Source organism: Trichechus manatus, unplaced genomic scaffold (genome assembly GCF_000243295.1).
Source record: "Trichechus manatus latirostris isolate Lorelei unplaced genomic scaffold, TriManLat1.0 scaffold00019, whole genome shotgun sequence".
Classification (NCBI taxonomy): Eukaryota; Metazoa; Chordata; class Mammalia; order Sirenia; family Trichechidae; genus Trichechus; species Trichechus manatus.
In genome coordinates, this window is record NW_004443955.1 from 13,767,408 (window position 1) to 13,786,066 (window position 18,659).

Below are 18,659 nucleotides of genomic sequence, written 5' to 3' on the forward strand. Positions count from 1 at the left end.
GAGCAAAGTAAGTTAATCACAAAAAAACAAGTATCGTACGTTCACACTTTTATGAAATGACAGGAACAAGTAAATATACAGAAAATAATGTTCATTAGTGGTTACTAGGGATGGGGGTGTGGGGAAAAGGGGATTCTCTCTCTACATAGTAGACACTTATTTTTAGTGACAGGAAACGTAACACCGAATAAGAGTGAAGTGTACACAGCTTGACAAACGTAAATGATAACACTAAAGTACAAAAGGAAAAGGACCTATTGGTAACTGCTATGACATATACAATTTCTAAACAACAGCAGAAACAACCAAAAAATGTATGTGCAGGTATATACATATGTACTTAGGCATAATGTGTGTATAAAAACATCCACTGCCATCGAGTTGATTCCAACTCATAACCCTATTGGACAGAGGAGAAGTGCCCCCATAGAGTTTCCAAGCCTGTAAATCTTTATGGAACCACACTGTCACATCTTTCTCCCACAGAGTGGCTGGTAGCTTTGAACCGCTGACCTTTGGGTTAACAGCCAAATGCTTAACTACTTCGCCACCAGGGCTCTTTCAATATGCGTACAGGTATGCATCCATGTGTGTATATACAGGTATATGTATATGCGTCTATGTGACCGTATACACATATATTCATAAATATAATAAAGCACGTGTGGGTACAGTTACAGATACTTCTTAGACATAACCAAATACCTCACGGTATTGGATTTCTGGATTTGAAAGATTAGGACCATAGTCTCATGAGACATCTTGGTCAACTGGTATAATACAGTTCATAAAGTTATGTTCTACATCCTAGTTTGGCAAATACTGTCGGGTTTCATAAGCTTGTGAGCAGCCATCTAAGATACAACTATTGGTCTCTATTCATCCGAGCAAAAGAGAAAGAAGGAAACCAAAGACTCAAAGAAGAATCTAGTCCACAGGACAGTCTACATGAATCATAGCCTCATCTACCCTGGGACCAAAAGAACTAGATGGTGCCCAGAGACAACTACCAACTGTTCTAATCAGGGCCACAATAAACGGTGATAGAATGGGGGAAAAATGTGGAACAGAACCTAAAATTCCTTTTAAAAAAAAAGACCTACTGGACTAGACTGGTTTAGACTGGGGAACTCCCTCAGACTACTGCTCTGACATACTCTTCAAACCTTGAACCAAAACTAGGCCGAGGTCACCTTGCAGCTAAAAAACAAACTGGCTCCAAAGATAATGACTATCACCCATTAAGTACTGTGCTCTTTTAAAAAATCACCTATATGAGACCAAGTGATCAACAATTACTTTAAAACAAAGATGAGAATGTAAGGGCGCTAGGAAACTAGATTAAAATGAACAACCAGAACAGACATAATTAGAATATTCACACATTTTAAAGAACATAACCAATATCACTGAACAACTTGTGTATAAACTGTTGAAAGCGAACCTAAGCTGCTGTGTAAACCTTCACTGAAACACGATAAAATAATTTTTAAAAATCTCATTAGACTTTTTTGTAAACTCACAAGCTGCTTCTAAAATATATAGCAAGACAAGTAAAGTACCTATGTCAAAACAACTTTGAAACAGAATAACAACAACACTGGAGGACTTACACTACTTTAAGACTAGGATATTCAAGTCCAGACATGCCTTGCAAGAATGGCCTGGCGATCTACTTCCAAAAGTTCAGGCACTGAAAACCCTGCGGAGCAGAGTTCTACAATAAACACACATGGGGTCATGAGTCAGAGCTGACTCAACAGCAACTGGTTTTTACAAGGCTAAAGTAATCAAGACGGCACAATAAAAGAATAGATATATAGATCAACAAAACAGAACGGAGTTCAGAAATAGACTGACACAAAGGTTAAGTGATTTTCAACAAATGTGCCAAGGTAATTCAAGAGGAAAAAGTAAAACCTTTTAAAAAATGCTGCTAACAATTTGATATCCGCATACAAAGAAATACACCTCAATCCTTACCTCACGCCATATATAAAAGATCAAAATTTAAAAGCCTAAAGCAGTTCCAAAACATAAAAAAAAAAAAAAATTAGAGAATATTTTGCCCAATTCCTTGTGCCAAACTCTCCAATTTCTAAACCAAATTAGGACAGATGTAGAAGGAAAATCCCTAATCTGAGACTCTTAAATCAACATAACAATCTACTCAAAAAAAAAAGCATTCCCCATCTAAGAAATACTCAGAGGAACTCTCAGCAAGTAGCTATTAACTCAAACACAATCCATACAGCTATAAAAAGCCTGCCATGAAGAGTAAGACATTGCCTACATCCTTAGGGAAACCCTGGTGGCGTAGTGGTTAAGAGCTGTTGCTGCTAACCAAAAGGTCTGCAGTACAAATCCACCAGGCGCTCCTTGGAAACTCTATGGGGCAGTTCTACTTTGTCCTACAGGGTCACTATGAGTAGGAAATTGACTCGATGGCAGTGGGTTTGTTTTTTTTCATCCTTAGAGCCTGGTGGAGGAAGCATCACAGGGAATTCCCTAAAGCTTATCGTGTTCCAAAAGATAACAGCTAAAATTATACTCACAGCCATCACTGAGGTTCAGAAAAGGTGTAGAGCTTTGAGCTATGGGCATGAGAACGGTCAAATCTTATAGTGTTTTAATTCAAATCACTCACTGTTGAGCAGCTGGTGTGCAAAGAAGAAACGTGAGAAATAATGTTGAGAAAAAATAAAAACTTAAAGATTTACAGATGACTAACCAAGTTTTTTATATTTAAACATGAGATTTAAACTTCTATTCCTATCCCACCTATACATACACAAATTTTGGACTAAAGACTCCTTCAGTTGGAAAAACAATTTTTTCTCCTAGTTCCTCAAAATAAGGGATATAATTAAATGAGTTGTCTTTCAATCAAGTTATAACAAGAAAATAACCACATAAAACTGATATCAGAATAGAATATTTTAAGTAACTCATTTTGTAGGTTCATAAAAATAATTTCTTTCTATTATTTCATTATGATATGGATTGACACAGTAGCTGCAACAATGACCTCAAGCACGGCAATAATCGTGAAGATGGCACAGGACCAGGCAGTGTTTCGTTCTGTTATACACAGGGTCGCTATGAGTCGGGAATGACTTGGTAGCACCTAACAACAACATTTACTTATACAAAGAAAAATTTAGATCTTATATTAAATAACGAAACTACTCTTGAAACAAAAAGTTATTTTTTAAAAATACCAAATTTTTTACTAATATAATCATTAAGCTTGATTGATAGTAACTGATATATAAAATACTGTTAACTTATTATAACATTCTGAGGAATATCCCCTACCAACATTTTTCAAATTACATTATTTTTAAACCCTGTCAGTTTGTCATACTGTGGTGGCTTGTGTGTTGCTATGATGCTGGCAACTATGCCACTGATATTTCAAATACCAGCTGGGTCACCCATGGTAGATGGGTTTCAGCAGAGTTTCCAGATAAAGAGAAACTAGGAAGAAAGGCCTCGTGATCCACTTTCAGAAATTAGCCAGTGAAAACTCTATGAATCACAACAGAATACTGCCCAATATAGTGCTGGAAGATGAATCCCTTAGGTTGAAATAGACTCAAAATACACGGTGACCACAACAATGGACTTGAGAATACCAATGATCGTGCAGATGGCACAGGATTGGGCAATAGGGAACTACCGTGCATGGGGTCACCATGAGTCGTAACGGACTTGATGGCAATTAACAACAAAGTATAAATCATTTCAGTTTTGAATAGACAGTGAAATCCATGAGGCTTCGCTCATGAAAACTGTTCAGTAAGTCTATGTATCTTTTTCATATATTGGGAATGTTAACCGAGGCCAATGTAATTTTTTATCAAAATATTCCAGAGTTTTGCAAATATGGGCCCACGGTTTAAGGCCTAAAGTCTCAAAAAAGTCCACATTTGGACAAGGTCCCCTAAAGTTTGCTTTACTTTTCTCTTTAACCCTTCCTACCACCTTTCAAGAAACACGGATAGATTTGTCTACTTCAACTTTCACTAGAAAAATCCTTCCTCAGCTTATGTAACCCATGGCCTCCAATTTTCCCTTACTCCTATTTGTGCCCACAGCAAATTCCCACTACCTACTCTCAATTTTTTTCTTTTTTCAAATAAAGGTTAACTGATACAGAAGTATTTGCCCAAAAGCAAAGATGAGAGAGAAGGCAAAAAGGGGTAGAAAATTAGGACAGAAGGGAAACAGGGAACCTAGGACAGAAATGGGGAGAGTGTTGATACACTGTGGGGAATGAAATCAATGTCATGCAATACTTTATATACAAACTATTGAATGGGAAACTAATTTGCTCTAAACTTTCACCTAATGCACAATAAAAAAAGTTTAAAAAGAAAAACTGATACAGAATATGGAAGAAGTGGTAAAGATGAAAAGGTCTGAGATTATTTCAGCAGTGTCACACAAAATACAGGAAAAATGGCCACTGCATGATGTTATGCACTGCAAGTGAATTTTATAAATTTCCTTAATTGGTCCACATTAATTTCCAAAAATAAACTCCAAAACTACCACCATTTAAGCTTACGAGAAAATCAGATTTTTAAATATTTCCACTGTGTTTATTTACGTCACAACACAGCAAAACAGAAAATGTCTTACTAGAAATGAAATATCAGCAAAAAGTGCACTTAAATATGATCCTTGCAGAAAATTCTTCTTTGTTCCTCTCACAAATTGCAATTCCTTAAAAAAAGGAAAAGGAGCGAGGGAGATGGGTTAGTAACTGTTCTAAGAGTATTAAATATACATTTCATTATTTTGAAACTACAGCATTCAATATAATGCCTGGCATATAGCAGCACCACAAATATGCGCTGAATTATGGAAAAATAATCTTTTTAAAAATTAGTGGTTTTATTTTGCTAATAAAAACAATGTTAGCCAACTGAGTATTTCTAATGTCACTGATCCATTTGGGGCTGGGGGGAGTACTATTCAAATTTTCAGTAATATTCTATGTACTCCAAGATTCAAAAATTTGTTTCCTAGGTGCCATTTTCCTTTCATTTATCTCACGATACTCCTTATATTTATCTAGCACACACATCCTACTGAATTTATCAGTTTTGATAAAATAGCTATAAACATCCTTTGTACTGTTGTTACCTAAAACACAAAACTGTCAACGTATTGTTAATGGCTTTGCATTGCCATGTTCATATTTATATACGATGATCTTAGAGTTGTAGTTTCCACTACCGATCTTTTAAATAATGAAATAAAAACGAACATAAAATGCCAAAAATGAATATAAAATTGATCACTGTCAATTCATATTAACAACAGACCACTGGTAATTACTATCCAATGGATTAGCCGAATATTTTCTGGAGCCACTGAAGCTGGATAAACCCCCAAAACTACTGCCCTGAGATAATCTTTAAGGCTTAAATCAAAAATATCCTCTGAAGTCTTGTCAAAACCATACAATAATTTAGCTTAACTAGTAAAGAGTATCTGTTTTTAGCACTCTGCTCTTTTAAGAAATATCTATACGGAATCAAACTAACAACAGCAACTTGAAAGATCAGACAAAAACCTAAGGGTGCAGTGAGTTTCTGTTAGTGGGGAAGAAACAAATCAGAAAAGGAGATTAAAAATGGATGCACAACTTGAAGAATGTAATAAATGCCACTGAGTTGTACATGCAGAAATTGTTGAAGTGGTATATAGTCTGCTATGTATATTCTCAACAATAACAATTTTTTTTTAAAAAAGAATATTTGTTCTCTCTTTAATTTCAAATTCAGCACTGCTACATTCTAGCTTAGACCACAGTGTCAGGGCATTCAGGTAGAAAAGGGAATTTTGGGAAAAGCCACCCCGCTTCCTCACCCCAGATTGGCCAAGATCAAATTATGATGCTTATCCAATAATTTAGAACTGCATGATTTGGTAATTCTACCAATCTCCAACTAAATCTGCTTCACCAAATGAAAATGATAATTTCTCCACAGAAACACCAGTCTTTTGAATCTGATTCAGCAATATCATTGTCATACTGTGACTGTGTTTCTATTTGGAAAACGAACACTTCTTCCATAGGAAAAAAATACAAACTGCCAAACGTTCTTTTTATTTTAACAAATTAAGTCTTAAAAGCTTGAACTTTAAAAGACACATACACACACATAAATAAGGCTCTCCTTGAAAAACTAAAAGGGGCTTGCAAATTTCAGCTTTTAATTCAATTTTATTGAAATATAGGAAAAACTTTTTTTTTTAATTCAATAATCTAAAGTCAAACTGTTTTTCATGGGTTCACAATCTAAACAGAACTAGTTATTTTAAAATCTATTTTAACACCAGCTTTGTGTCAGTATCAGAATAAGAATTAAAATTTAGCTACTTGAGTCACAGTATATAACCGATTAAATGCAAATCTGATAGTTAAAAATCTTAGTACGTATTCATTCTTATATCAAAACTCATTCCTCAATTCTATAAACTACTTATTGATTACTTGTTTTATACATTTTTCAGTTTTTATAAAGTGATACTGTAAAAATCAAATTTTGATAGTTCTTTTATAATAATCAATCCTGAAATATCACTCTTACCTTCGTGAATAAAATCAAAACTAAAATGTTAGAGCTGTAACCAATTATCATTAAATGTCATATACTGAACATCCTAATCATCCCATTGCTTCTGTCTAACCAAGAGTAAAACAACTTGAACCTCATATTGTTCCCAAACCTGGTCCTGACTAACCTATCTCCCTCTACCACTCATTAACCTATGTTGTCATTAACCTGGACTGCAGGCCATTCCCCAAATGGTCACGCTCTATAACTTTATTTTTTTTTAACCTCAGCCTGGAAACAACCTCCCTCCTTGTCTCTTACCTGGATCAAATGTTCAGTTCTATGAAACCATCTGTGAGACCACCACTGGGATACCTTTACCACCACCATCAATTACAGCAGACAAAATTATTACTGATGGCTTCACTGGTGAATTCTTCCAAACATCTAAAGAAAATATAATACCAGTCTCCCAAAAACTCTTTTAGGAAATGGAGGAAGAAAGAAAACTTCTTAATTCATTTAAGGAAGCCAGCATAATCCTGATACCAAACAAGACAGACTACAAGCCCTCATGTGTATAGATGCAAAAAATTCTTAACAAAATATTAGCAGATCAAATTCAGCAATATATAAAAGGAAATACCAGTGTAAGTAGGATTTATCCCCAGAATGCAAGCTTGGTTTAGTATTCAAAAAACAAAACAAAAGTAATTAAAAACATTAACATACTTAAAAAAACACACTTATTTCAACAGATGTAGAAAAAAATACCTGTTCGTAATAAAACACCCGTTCATGACTTAAAAAAAAACTCTCAGTAAACTAGGAACAGAATCCAACCAAATGAAGAGACTGATGATTGACACCGTGAACTGGTACAGATTGCTGCAATTTGAAGGCTTGCTCTACACTGGACTTTGCTTATAGATGTAGATGTTCGAAGTTTCAACTGGAACTGAAGATTCGTCAAGACCAAGAAACGTGCTTGTCTCCTCAGAGTACTGGTTTGAGAGGAATGGACAATTTAAACACTGGCTATCTAAACGGGAGGAGATAAAGGCATGATGAAGTAGCTGGCTTACATGCTTTCACGAGTGTGCTTACATTAAATGAGGACAAGGGAGAATCCCCACTGAACAGATCCCTCTTTTCCTGATGAGTCTGGGGAAAAGATGGTGGGGGAAGATGCTGACAGGATTACATGATTCAGCTGTAAGTGCTGATAAAAAGCATTAATTGTGACTGTAAAAACTGTAATTGTAGAAGCTGTAAGTGTGAAAGACTGAACTAATGGAATGGAGTACAGTGGTGGAAAAGAGTACAGTAGCCATGTGAGGCTCAGAACAAGGGAATAATCCTCTCAGTTAAATTTTAAATCAAAAGCCACAAAAAGTGAAGATGAGATGAACTGCTGAAGAGCCTGACCAAATCAGATGGACACCTGCAGCAACACTGAATGGCTGGTTTATGAGCAACCTTACCCCACGGACACTTTGCCCTATTGAAGGACTAATTGCTGAAAACTGTTTTGGACTGGTAAAATGATCGAGAGCAGAAAATAAAGCTCCAAATATGAAACAACCATGGCTAGAAACGCCAAGGGATGGGGGGGGTGGTGGCCTGCAGTGCGACTGATTACTGATTACTTTTGTGCGGCCTTTCTAGCTATGGTCTTGTAACTCCCACCCAGGTGACTGCGTGATAGGATAACTGTGATCTACTAAGTGGATTAGTCAGTTTTGTCTTAAAAAAAGAGCCAATTCCAGAGCAGAAAGGAGGAGGCCACCACCACCAAGGAAGAGACCAGCAGGAAAGACCCAGCAGCAGAGACCTAGCAGGAGACAGTGCAGTGTGCTTCCCAGCCCACAGAGAGAGAAAGCAGAGTGCCTTCGGAGAGACGCGTGCCTGTGAGCCCAGTTGGGAAGAGGCTGTCCTGATGGAAGAAATGAACTGTATCCTCAGTGTTCCTGAGCCCGAATCGCAACTGTTATTTCCCTTATAAACTCCATTATCATGAGTATTGTTTCTAAGTTGCGTGTGGCCACTGCAATGAATTATCCAACCCAGCAGAGAAGTAAAGAGTGGTGTGGGAGGGACGGCTGGTGTCAGAATTAGTAAAGATGGTGGAGCGAGGAGGCACTGTCTGACCCCCACCTCACAGGATTCAGCCTTTGAACTGCTGATCTTGGTTCTCCCTCCAGCTTGTGGGGCTGGAGGAAGTCAGACACTGCCCCCATGCCATTTTTACAAGGTCCTAAATAGTGCAATAACGCAAGAAAAAGAAAAGGTGTGCAGATTAGAAAGTTCTAAAGAAGTAAAACAGCCTTTACTTGCACATGAAATGACAACATACATATCAAATATTAAAGAATCTAAAATAAGGTGACTAGGGCTAACAAGTGAGTTTTGCAGGGACGTTGGATACAATATCAATACAAAAAAATTCAGTTGTGTTTCTATACGCTAGTAACAACTCCATTTACAACAGCATCAAAAGCATGAAATGCTTAAAAACAAATTTAACAATATATGTGTAAGACTAACATTTTAACTACTACAAAACACTGCTGAAAAATTAACGTAGATGTAAATAAATGGAGAGGTATGTCATGTTCATGGATTCAAACACTCAATACTGTTGTGATAGTTATTCTCCCCAAATTTATTCAAAACAAAATTGCAGCAGGCTTTCTTGTTAAAATTGACAAGCTGATTCAAAGTTCACAGAATAGACAAAACAATGTTGAAAACAAAGGATGTAGTATTTATGCTACCTTATTCCATGACTTACTATAAAACTACAGAAACATAGAGTGCTCTTTTGTAAGAGAAACATATAAATCAAGGGAAAAAAATAGAGAATCCAGAAATAAATCACAACACTTATGGTCATTTGATCTTCAACAAAGATGCCAAGGTAATTCAATGAATAAACGAAAGTCTTACCAACAAAATGGTGCTGGAGCAAATAGATGAACCTTAACATTACCTCATACCATTCACAAAAACTCAAAATGAATTTTAAACCTATATGGAAAATTAAATGTCTAAAAATAAAAACAGGATACAAAATTTCACTGCCATGCTGCCATGTATGGCAAAAATGTCTCAAGATTTAAAAAGCAGGTACCATGAAAGAAAAACTTGACAAACTGCTATTCATCAAAATTAAAACCTTCCACTGTTTGAAAGACACTTTTAAGCAAATAAAAAACCGAAAATAATAGAAAACATTCACCATATAATCAAAAAAGAATTTCATCCAGAATATATAAAGATCTGTTACAGCTCAGTAATAAGATCAAAAATCCAATTAAAAATGAGCAAAACATTTGAATAGACACTTCACCAAAGTAGACATATGGAAAGCCAATTAAATAAATGAAAAGGTGTTTAACGTCATTAGTTATCAGAGAAACTAAGTTAAAACTATAATAAAATACCAGTATTTTACTGTTGTTAGGTGCCATCGAGTCGCTTCTGACTCAGAGCGACCCTATGTACAACAAAACAAAACACTGCCCTGCTCCTGTGCCATTCTCACAATCACTGCTTCAGCCGATTATTGCAGCCACTGTGTCAATTCATCTTGTTGAGGGTCTTCCTCTTTTCCACTGACCCTCTACTTTATAAAGCATGATGTCCTTCTCCAAGGATGGTACTCCTGATAACATGTCCAAAGCACGTGAGACGAAGTCTCGCTATCCTCACTTCTAAGACACATTTTGGCTGTACTTCTTCCAAGGTAGATTTGTTCATTCTTCTGACAGTCCATGGTATATTTAATATTCTTCACCAACACCGTAATTCAAAACCATCAATTCTTCTTAAGTCTTATTCATTGTCCAGCTTTCGCATACAATGAGGTGAGTGAAAGTACTATGGTTTGAGTCAGAGGCACCTTAGTCCTCAAAGCGACACCTTTACTTTAAAATACTTTACAAAAGTCTCTTGCAGCAGACTTGCCCAATGCAATACATCCTTTGACTTCTTGACTGCGGTTCCATGGGCACTGACTGTGGATCAAAGTAAAATGAAATCCTTAACAACGTCAGTATTTTCTCCATTTATCATGATGTTGCTTACTAATCCAGTTGTGAGGATTTCTGTTACCTTTATGTTGAAGTGTAATCCATACTGAAAGCTGTAGTCTTTAACCTTCCTCAGTAAGTGCTTCAAGTCCTCCTCACTTTCAGCAAGCAAGATTGTGTCATCTGCATATCCCAGGTTGTTAATTAGTCTTCCTCCAATTCTGATGCCACATTTTTCTTCATACACTCCAGCTTTTCTGACTATCCACCTAAAAGGCCAACCTTAAAAAGGCTGACAAACTAAAAGATTTAGAACAGTGAACCAGAGAGATTAATCTGTAAATCACAACAACATCAGAACAATAAAAGAGAAAATAAACAGTATAGGTATAATTCTTAAATGGCAAGGAAGTCAAGGGGATATCAAGTAATAAAAGACTAGTTCAAACTTAGGAACATGGGGTATATTTCAAAGTAACCACAAAGAAAGTTAACAAACCTACTCATCAAAATAGACAAGAAAAACATAAAGTCTCAGTAAACATAAAATTTACAAAAACAAAAAAAATGAAAAAAATCCACAAACAAAAAGAATTCAGCACAGAACAGTAAGAGAAATACAACATCAGCATCACAAAAAAAAAAGCACTACAAAATGACAGCAATAAACTCACACCTATCGATAGTCATACAGAAAGTAAACGATTTAAATGTAACTGTAAAGAAACAGCGACAGAATAGATAACAAAACAGCACTTATCAACATGCTGTCTACAAGAAACACACTTTAAAAACAAAGATATAAATATATTAAAAATCAAGGGATGAAAAAATATATCAAGCAAATACCAACCGAAAAAGAGCAGGAATGGCAATACTAATCTCAAATAAAATACCTTAAAGCAAAGTCCCCCAAAAAACACAAGAAAAGACATTATATGATAATTAAAAGAACAATCAAAAAAGAGAACACAACTATAATAAACACCTACGCATCCAATGACAGGATTCCAAAATATATAAAACACTCTAACAGCACTGAAAAGAGACAATGACAGCTACACAATAATAGGAGACTTCAACACACTACTCTCGGTAAAGGACAGAACATCCAGAAAGAAACTCAACAAAGATACAGACGATCTAAAGGCCACAATCAACCAACTTGACCTTAGAGACGTATACAGAACACTTCACCCAACAGCAGCAAAGTACACATTCTTTTCCAATGCACATGAAACGTTCTCAAGAATAGACCACATCTTAAGCCACAAAGCAACCCTCAACAAAATCTTTGAAAGGATCAAGAAAATCAAACCATCGAACAAACTGACAAGAGAAAAACAGGAGAAGAAGCAAATAACCCAAATAAGAAATGAAACGGGTGACATTACAACAGACCCAAATGGAAGAAAAAGGATCATAACACAGCACTACGAAAAACTATACTCCAACAGATTTGAAAACCTAGAGAAAACTGACAAATTTCTAGAAACACACAACCTACATAAACTAACACAAACTGAGGTCAAAAATTTGAACAGACCTGTAACAAGAGACTGAAAAGGTTATTTTAAAAAAAAAACCCCCCCCCACCAAAAGAAAAAAAAAAAAAACCCTGGCCCAGATGGCTTCACTGGAGAATTCTGCCAAACATTCAGAGAAGAGTTTGCACCCATACTACTCCAACTATTTCAGAACATATAAAAGGAAAGGATACTTCTAAATTCATTCTATGAAGCCAGCATAACCCTGATACCAAAAGCAGGCAAAGACATCACAAAAAAATTACAGACCAGTATCTCTCATGAATACAGATGCAAAAATTCTCAATAAAATTCTAGCCAATAGAATTCAGCATCATATAAAAAAACTAAGACACCAAGTGGGATTCATACTAGGTATACAAGGATGGTTCAACATTAGAAAATCAATCAACGTAATCCGATACATAAATAAAACAATCTTATGATCATCTCAGTTGATGCAAAAAAGGCATCTGATACAAACACCCTTTCCTAATAAAAACTCTCAATAATATAAGTATAGAAAAAAATTCCTCAAAGTAATAAAAGACATCTACACAAAACCAACAGCCAACATCATCCTTAAATGGAGAGAGGATGAAAACATTCCCCGAGAATAGAAACAAGACAAGAATGCTCCTTATTGCCACTAATACTGTCCTGGGAGTCCTACCTAGAACAATAAGGCAAGAAAAAGAAATACAGCACATCCAAATTGGTAAAGAAAAAGTAAAATTATCCCTATTTGTGGATGATATGATACTATACATAGAGAACCCCAAAGAGTCCATAAAATAACTACTGTGACTAACAAAGATTCACAGAGTAGCAGGAAACAAGATAAACATACAAAAATCAGTTCCATTCCTATACGCCAATAAAGAGTACTACGAAAAAGAAATCACGAAAACAATACTATTTATAACAGCCCCTAAAAAAATAAAATACTTAGGAATAAACCTACCCAGAGACGTAAAATATCTATACAAAGTAAACTAGAAAACACTAATGCAAGAAACTCAACAAAGACCTACATAAATGGAAAAACACACCATGTTTATGGGTAAGTAGACTCAACACTGAAAATATCAATTCTACCCAAAGCAATCTACAAATACAATGCAATCCTGATCCAAATGCGAAGAGGATTCCTTAAGAGAATTCCTTAACAACATGGAAAAACTAAACATTAGTTTTATATTCAAAGGAAAGAGGCCCTGAATAAGTAAAACACTACTGATGAAAAAGAAAGTAGGAGGACTTGCACTACCTAACCTCAGAACCTACTATACAGCTATAGTAGTCAAACAGCATGACACTAGTATAAGGACAGACATGCTGATCATTGGAACAGAATTGAGAACCCAGATGTAAATCCATCCACCTACAGTCACCTGATCTTTGACAAAGCCCTGAAGTCCATTAAATGGGGAAAAGACAGGGTTTTTAAACAAACGGTGCTGACAAAACCAGATGTCTGTTAAAAAAATGAAACAGAACCCATAACTCATACCATACGCAAAAACTTAATTCAAAATGGATCAAAGACCTAAATATAAAACTATAAAGATCATAGAACAAAAAAAAGGGTCAATGCTAGAGACCGTAATACATGGCATAAATAGCATACAGACCATAACTAACAATACACAAACACCAGAAAATAAGCTAGATAAATGCGATCTTCTAAAAATTAAACACACTCATCAAAAGACTTCACCAGAAGAGTAAAAAGAGAACTTACAGACTAGGAAAAAAATTTTAATTATGAAAAATCCAACAAACATCTAATCTCTGAAATCTACAGAAAAAGCCAAAACCTGTACAACAAAAACATAAATAAGCCAATTGAAAAATGGGTGAAAGATGTGAAAAAATACTTTACCAAAGAAGACATTTGGGTCGCTAACAGACACGTGAAGAAATGCTCACTATCACTAGCCATCAGAGAAATGCAAATCAAAACCATGATAAGATACCATCTCACCTGGACATTACTAGCACGAATCAAAAAAAAAAAAAAACCAGAAAATAACAAATGTTGGGAGAGGCTGCAAGGAGAATGGAATTCTTACACACTGCTGGTGGGAATGTAAAACAGTACAACCATTTTGGAAAACGATACGGCATGTCCTTAAAAAGCTAGAAAGAGAAATACCATATGATCCAGTGATCTCACTCCTAGGAATATACCCTAGAGAAATAAGAGTGGTCACACGAACAGACATATGCACACCCATGTTCACTGCAGCATTATTCACAACATCAAAAAAATGGAAACAACCTAAATTTTTATCAGCAAATAAATGAATAAACAAATTATGGTACATACAACACAATGGAATACTATACAATAAACAACAATGATGAATCCACGCAACATCTCACAGCACAGATGAATCCGGAGAGCATTATGCTGAGTGAAACAATCACGAAAGGACAAATACTGAATAAGTTAACTATTACAAAAACACAAGAAAATGTTTCCACATAGAAACAATCTTTGATGGTTACGAGAGGGGTGGGGAGGGAAAAACACTAAATAAGACAATCGATAGGTGGTAACTTTGGTGAAGAATAAGACAGTACACAATACTGGAGAAGCCAGCACAACTTGACCAAGGCAAGATCATGGAAGCTTTGTAGACACATTCAAACACCCTGAGGAAATGAATCACTGGGTTTAGGGCTGGGGACCATGGTCTCACAGGACATTTAGGTCAACTGGCATAACACAGTTCATAAAGAAAACACTCTACTTTGGTGAGTAGCATCTGGGGTCTTAAAAGCTTATGAGCAGCCATCCCAGATACTCCACTGGTCCAACCGCGTGGGAGCAAAGGAGAACGAAGAAAACCAAAGACACAAGGAACAGATCAGTCCAAACAACTAACAGACCACAACTACCATGGCCTCCACCAGACTGAGTCCAGTACACCTAGATGGTGCCTGGCTACCACCACCGACTGCTCTGACAGGGATCACAAGAGAGGGTCCCAGAGCTGGAAAAAAATGTAGAACAAAAGCCTAACTCACAAAAAAAGACCAGACTTACTGGTCTGACAGATACTGGAGAAATCCTTGAGAGTATGGCCCCTGGACACCCTTTTAATTCAGTACTGAAGTCACTCCTGAGGTTCACCCTCCATCCAAAGATTAGACAGACCCATAAAACAAAATGAGACTAAATGGGCACACCAGCCCAGGGGCAAGGACTAGAAAACAGGAGAAGACAGGAAAGTTGGTAGACGGGAACCCAAGGTCAAGAAGGGGAGACAGCTGACATGTCATAAGGTTGACAACCAATGTCACAAATCAATATGTGTATCGGTTACGAAAAACTAATTTGCTCTATAAACCTTCATCTAAGCCACAATAAACAATAAAAATTTCAAAATAAAGAAAAACTCAAAAGACATACACCCCTAGAAAATCACATAATTCCCAGGCACCACAGTGAAATGACACTCATAGTAACATTTACCTATTTCCAAGTTCTGGTTAATTTTTCTCAACACAAGGACAAGAAGGTTACTGCATATGAAGTTTTGAATCTACTGTGCACCAGGCCAGAAATAAGAGTGGGCAGCTACTGCTACCTCCTAAAACTGAAAAGCAGCCTAGCTTTGCGGTTACTAGACAGACCTGGTTTCAGAAAAAGGAACCAACACAACAGCATGACAAAAGAGGCTCCTTCTTCCCTTGCTGGTACTCATCCATACTGGGCTACTGCACTGCTGTCTGACTTTTTTCCTTGAATTTCTTTATCTGTAAAAAGAGGCCCAGTCTTGCAAATGTAATTCCATCTGACCATTCATCTTTTCCTCTCAGTATGAAACACAAATGCCTCAGAATGACCTGAGACTCTCTCTCCGTTTTCTTTCACATATTCTAGATTTCCTTGTATTTATGCTATGTCTATGCCCTTATTCTTCCTCATATTTACCTATGATCTACCTAAATTTACACAAATATTTAAGATAGCTGAATTTTGTACACCAATGTTCTTTGCTGCATTTTTTCCAACAGTCAAAAAGATAGAAACAACCCAGGTGTCCATCAACACGTGAATGAATAAACAAAACGTGGTACATACATACAATGGAGTATTACTGAGTCATAAATAGAAACGAAGTTCTGATACATGCTACAGCATGGTGAACCTTGAAAACATTATGCTGAGTAAAATAAGACAGACGAAAAGGACATATTGTATGATTCCAGTTACCTAAAATATCTAGAATAGACAAACACACAGAAACAAAAGTTTATTAAAGTTTACCAAAAAATGAAAAGAAAGGGAAATTATAACTTAAGAGATACTGAGTTTCTGTTTGGGGTGAAGAAAAGCTTTTGGAAATACTTAGTGATGATGACTGTACAACATAATGAATGTTCATTAATGTAATCTATTACTTAAAAATAGTTAAAAATCGCAAATGTTCTGTTGTACATACATTTTATCACAATACAATTTTTAAGAAAGAAAAAAAGGCTGAAAACAGTACTGACGAAAACATAGAGAAATTGAAATGCTTATTCATTACTGTTGGGAATATAAAATCATACGACCACTTTGAAAAATAATTTCACGGTTTCTTACACAGTTAAACTTATTACATGACCCAGAAATCACACTCCTAGGTAGTTACCCAAAAAAATAAAAACATATATTCACACAGACTTGCATTCAAACATTCATAGCAGCTTTATTAGAATAAGAAGCCCTGGTGGCACAGTGGTGAAGCACTTGGCTGTTAACCAACAGGTCAGCAGTTCCAACCCACCAGCTGCTCCGTGGGAGAAAGATGTAGCATGAGCCAGCAGAAGTCTCCGGCCTGCCACTAGACCTACAGATTTGGGATTTGCCAGCCCCTGCACTTGCATGAGCTTGAAGTATATCTCTCCCTGTGTGTTTATATATATGTTTCACTGGTTTTGCTCCCCTAGAGAACCCAGACTAAAACTGTTATAAGAGACAACAAACATTATATAATGACAAGAGAATCAATCCATCAATAAACAATAAAAATTATAAATACATACATACCTAGCAACAAAGCTCTAGAATATACGAACCAAGCATTGATAGAGTTGACGACTTCAATACACCACTTTCAATAATAAACAGAACAACCAGACAGAAGATCAATAAAATAGAGGACCTGAACAACACTATAAACCACCTAGACCTAAGAGATATATATAACACACTCTACGTGGCAACGGGAAGAATACATATTCTTCTCCAGTGCATATGGATCATTCTCTAGGACAGTCCATATGTTAGATCACAGAAAAAAGTCTCAAGAAATTTAAAACGGCTGAAATTGTACAAAGTAGTTTCTCTAACCACAATGGAAAGGAACTGGAAATCAGTAACAGAAGGAAAATTAAAAATTTCACAAATATCTGAAAATTGAACAACACAGTTAAATAACCAATGGATCAAAGAAAAAATCACAAGAGAAACAAGAAAATACATTAAAAAAATGAAACCACAGTATACCAAAATTTATGGCATGCAGTAAAGGCAATGCTCAGAGAAAAATTTATAACCGTAAACATCTACATTTAAAAAAAGGAAGCTCTCAAATCGATAATCTAACTTGCATCTTGAAGAACTATTAAAAAAGCAAACAAAACCCAAAATTAGCAAAAGAAAGTAAATAATAAACACTAAAGCAGAAATAAATGAAATAAAGAAAACAAGAGAACCAACAAAACCAAAAGCCGATTCTATAAAAAGATCAAAAAAATTGACAATCTTTAGTAGATAAAGAAAAGAAGGTAGACAAATAAACTAAAATCAAAAATGAAAGTGAGTACATTACTACCAACCACACAGAAATAAAAAAGGACCGTAGAACAATTACTATGAGATAATCTAGATGAAATGCACAAATTTCTGGAAACAAATTACCTAAATTAACTCAGGAAGAAACAAAACCTCAACAGACCTGTATCAAGAGAGTAACTGAATAAGTAATCAAAAACCTCTCAATAAAGAAAATCCAAGACCATACGGTTTCACTGGTGAATTCTACCAAAGAAGAATTAACACTATCCTTCTAAAAACTTGCAAAAAAAAGAAGAAACACTTCCTAACTCATTTTATAAAACCAGCATTACCCTGATACCAAAGCCAAATAAAGATACCACAGAAAAATAAAATTATAGACCAATATCCACTATAAATATAGATGCAAATATCTTTAATAAAATATTAGCAAACCAAATCCAACAGCATGTTAAAAGGACTATACACCATGACCAAGTGAGATTTATCCCAGGAATGCAAGGGTGGTTCAACACAAGAAAACCAATAAATATAATACACCATATTGCTAAAACAAAGGAAAAAAAAAAACACAACCATCTCAATTAATGCAGATAAGCATGTGGTAAAATAGAGCAACCTTTCATGATGAAAATACCCAATAAGGAAAAGAAGAGAAATTCCTCAGTATGATAGCATTTATAAAAAACCCACAGCTAACATCATATTCAAGAGTGAAAGAATG

General features: G+C 35.7%; 1 protein-coding gene across 6 annotated transcripts in view; it reads right to left on the minus strand.

The window, feature by feature from the left end:
- Positions 1–18,659, minus strand: part of MEF2A (myocyte enhancer factor 2A) — a 220,036-nt gene that overhangs the window by 172,097 nt on the left and 29,280 nt on the right. The window contains exons 1-3 of one of the 6 annotated variants that reach the window (XM_023727871.1): positions 10,692–10,706; positions 6,897–7,056; positions 4,648–4,731 (exon numbers count right to left, since the gene is read on the minus strand). The exons of 3 other annotated variants lie outside the window; for them this stretch is intronic. The gene's annotated coding sequence lies outside the window, so the exon portion shown is untranslated. Of the gene's footprint in view, positions 1–4,647; positions 5,477–6,896; positions 10,111–10,691; positions 10,707–18,659 lie in introns of those variants that run through there. 2 more of the 6 variants (XM_004372652.2, XM_004372651.3) reach the window with 2 other exon arrangements.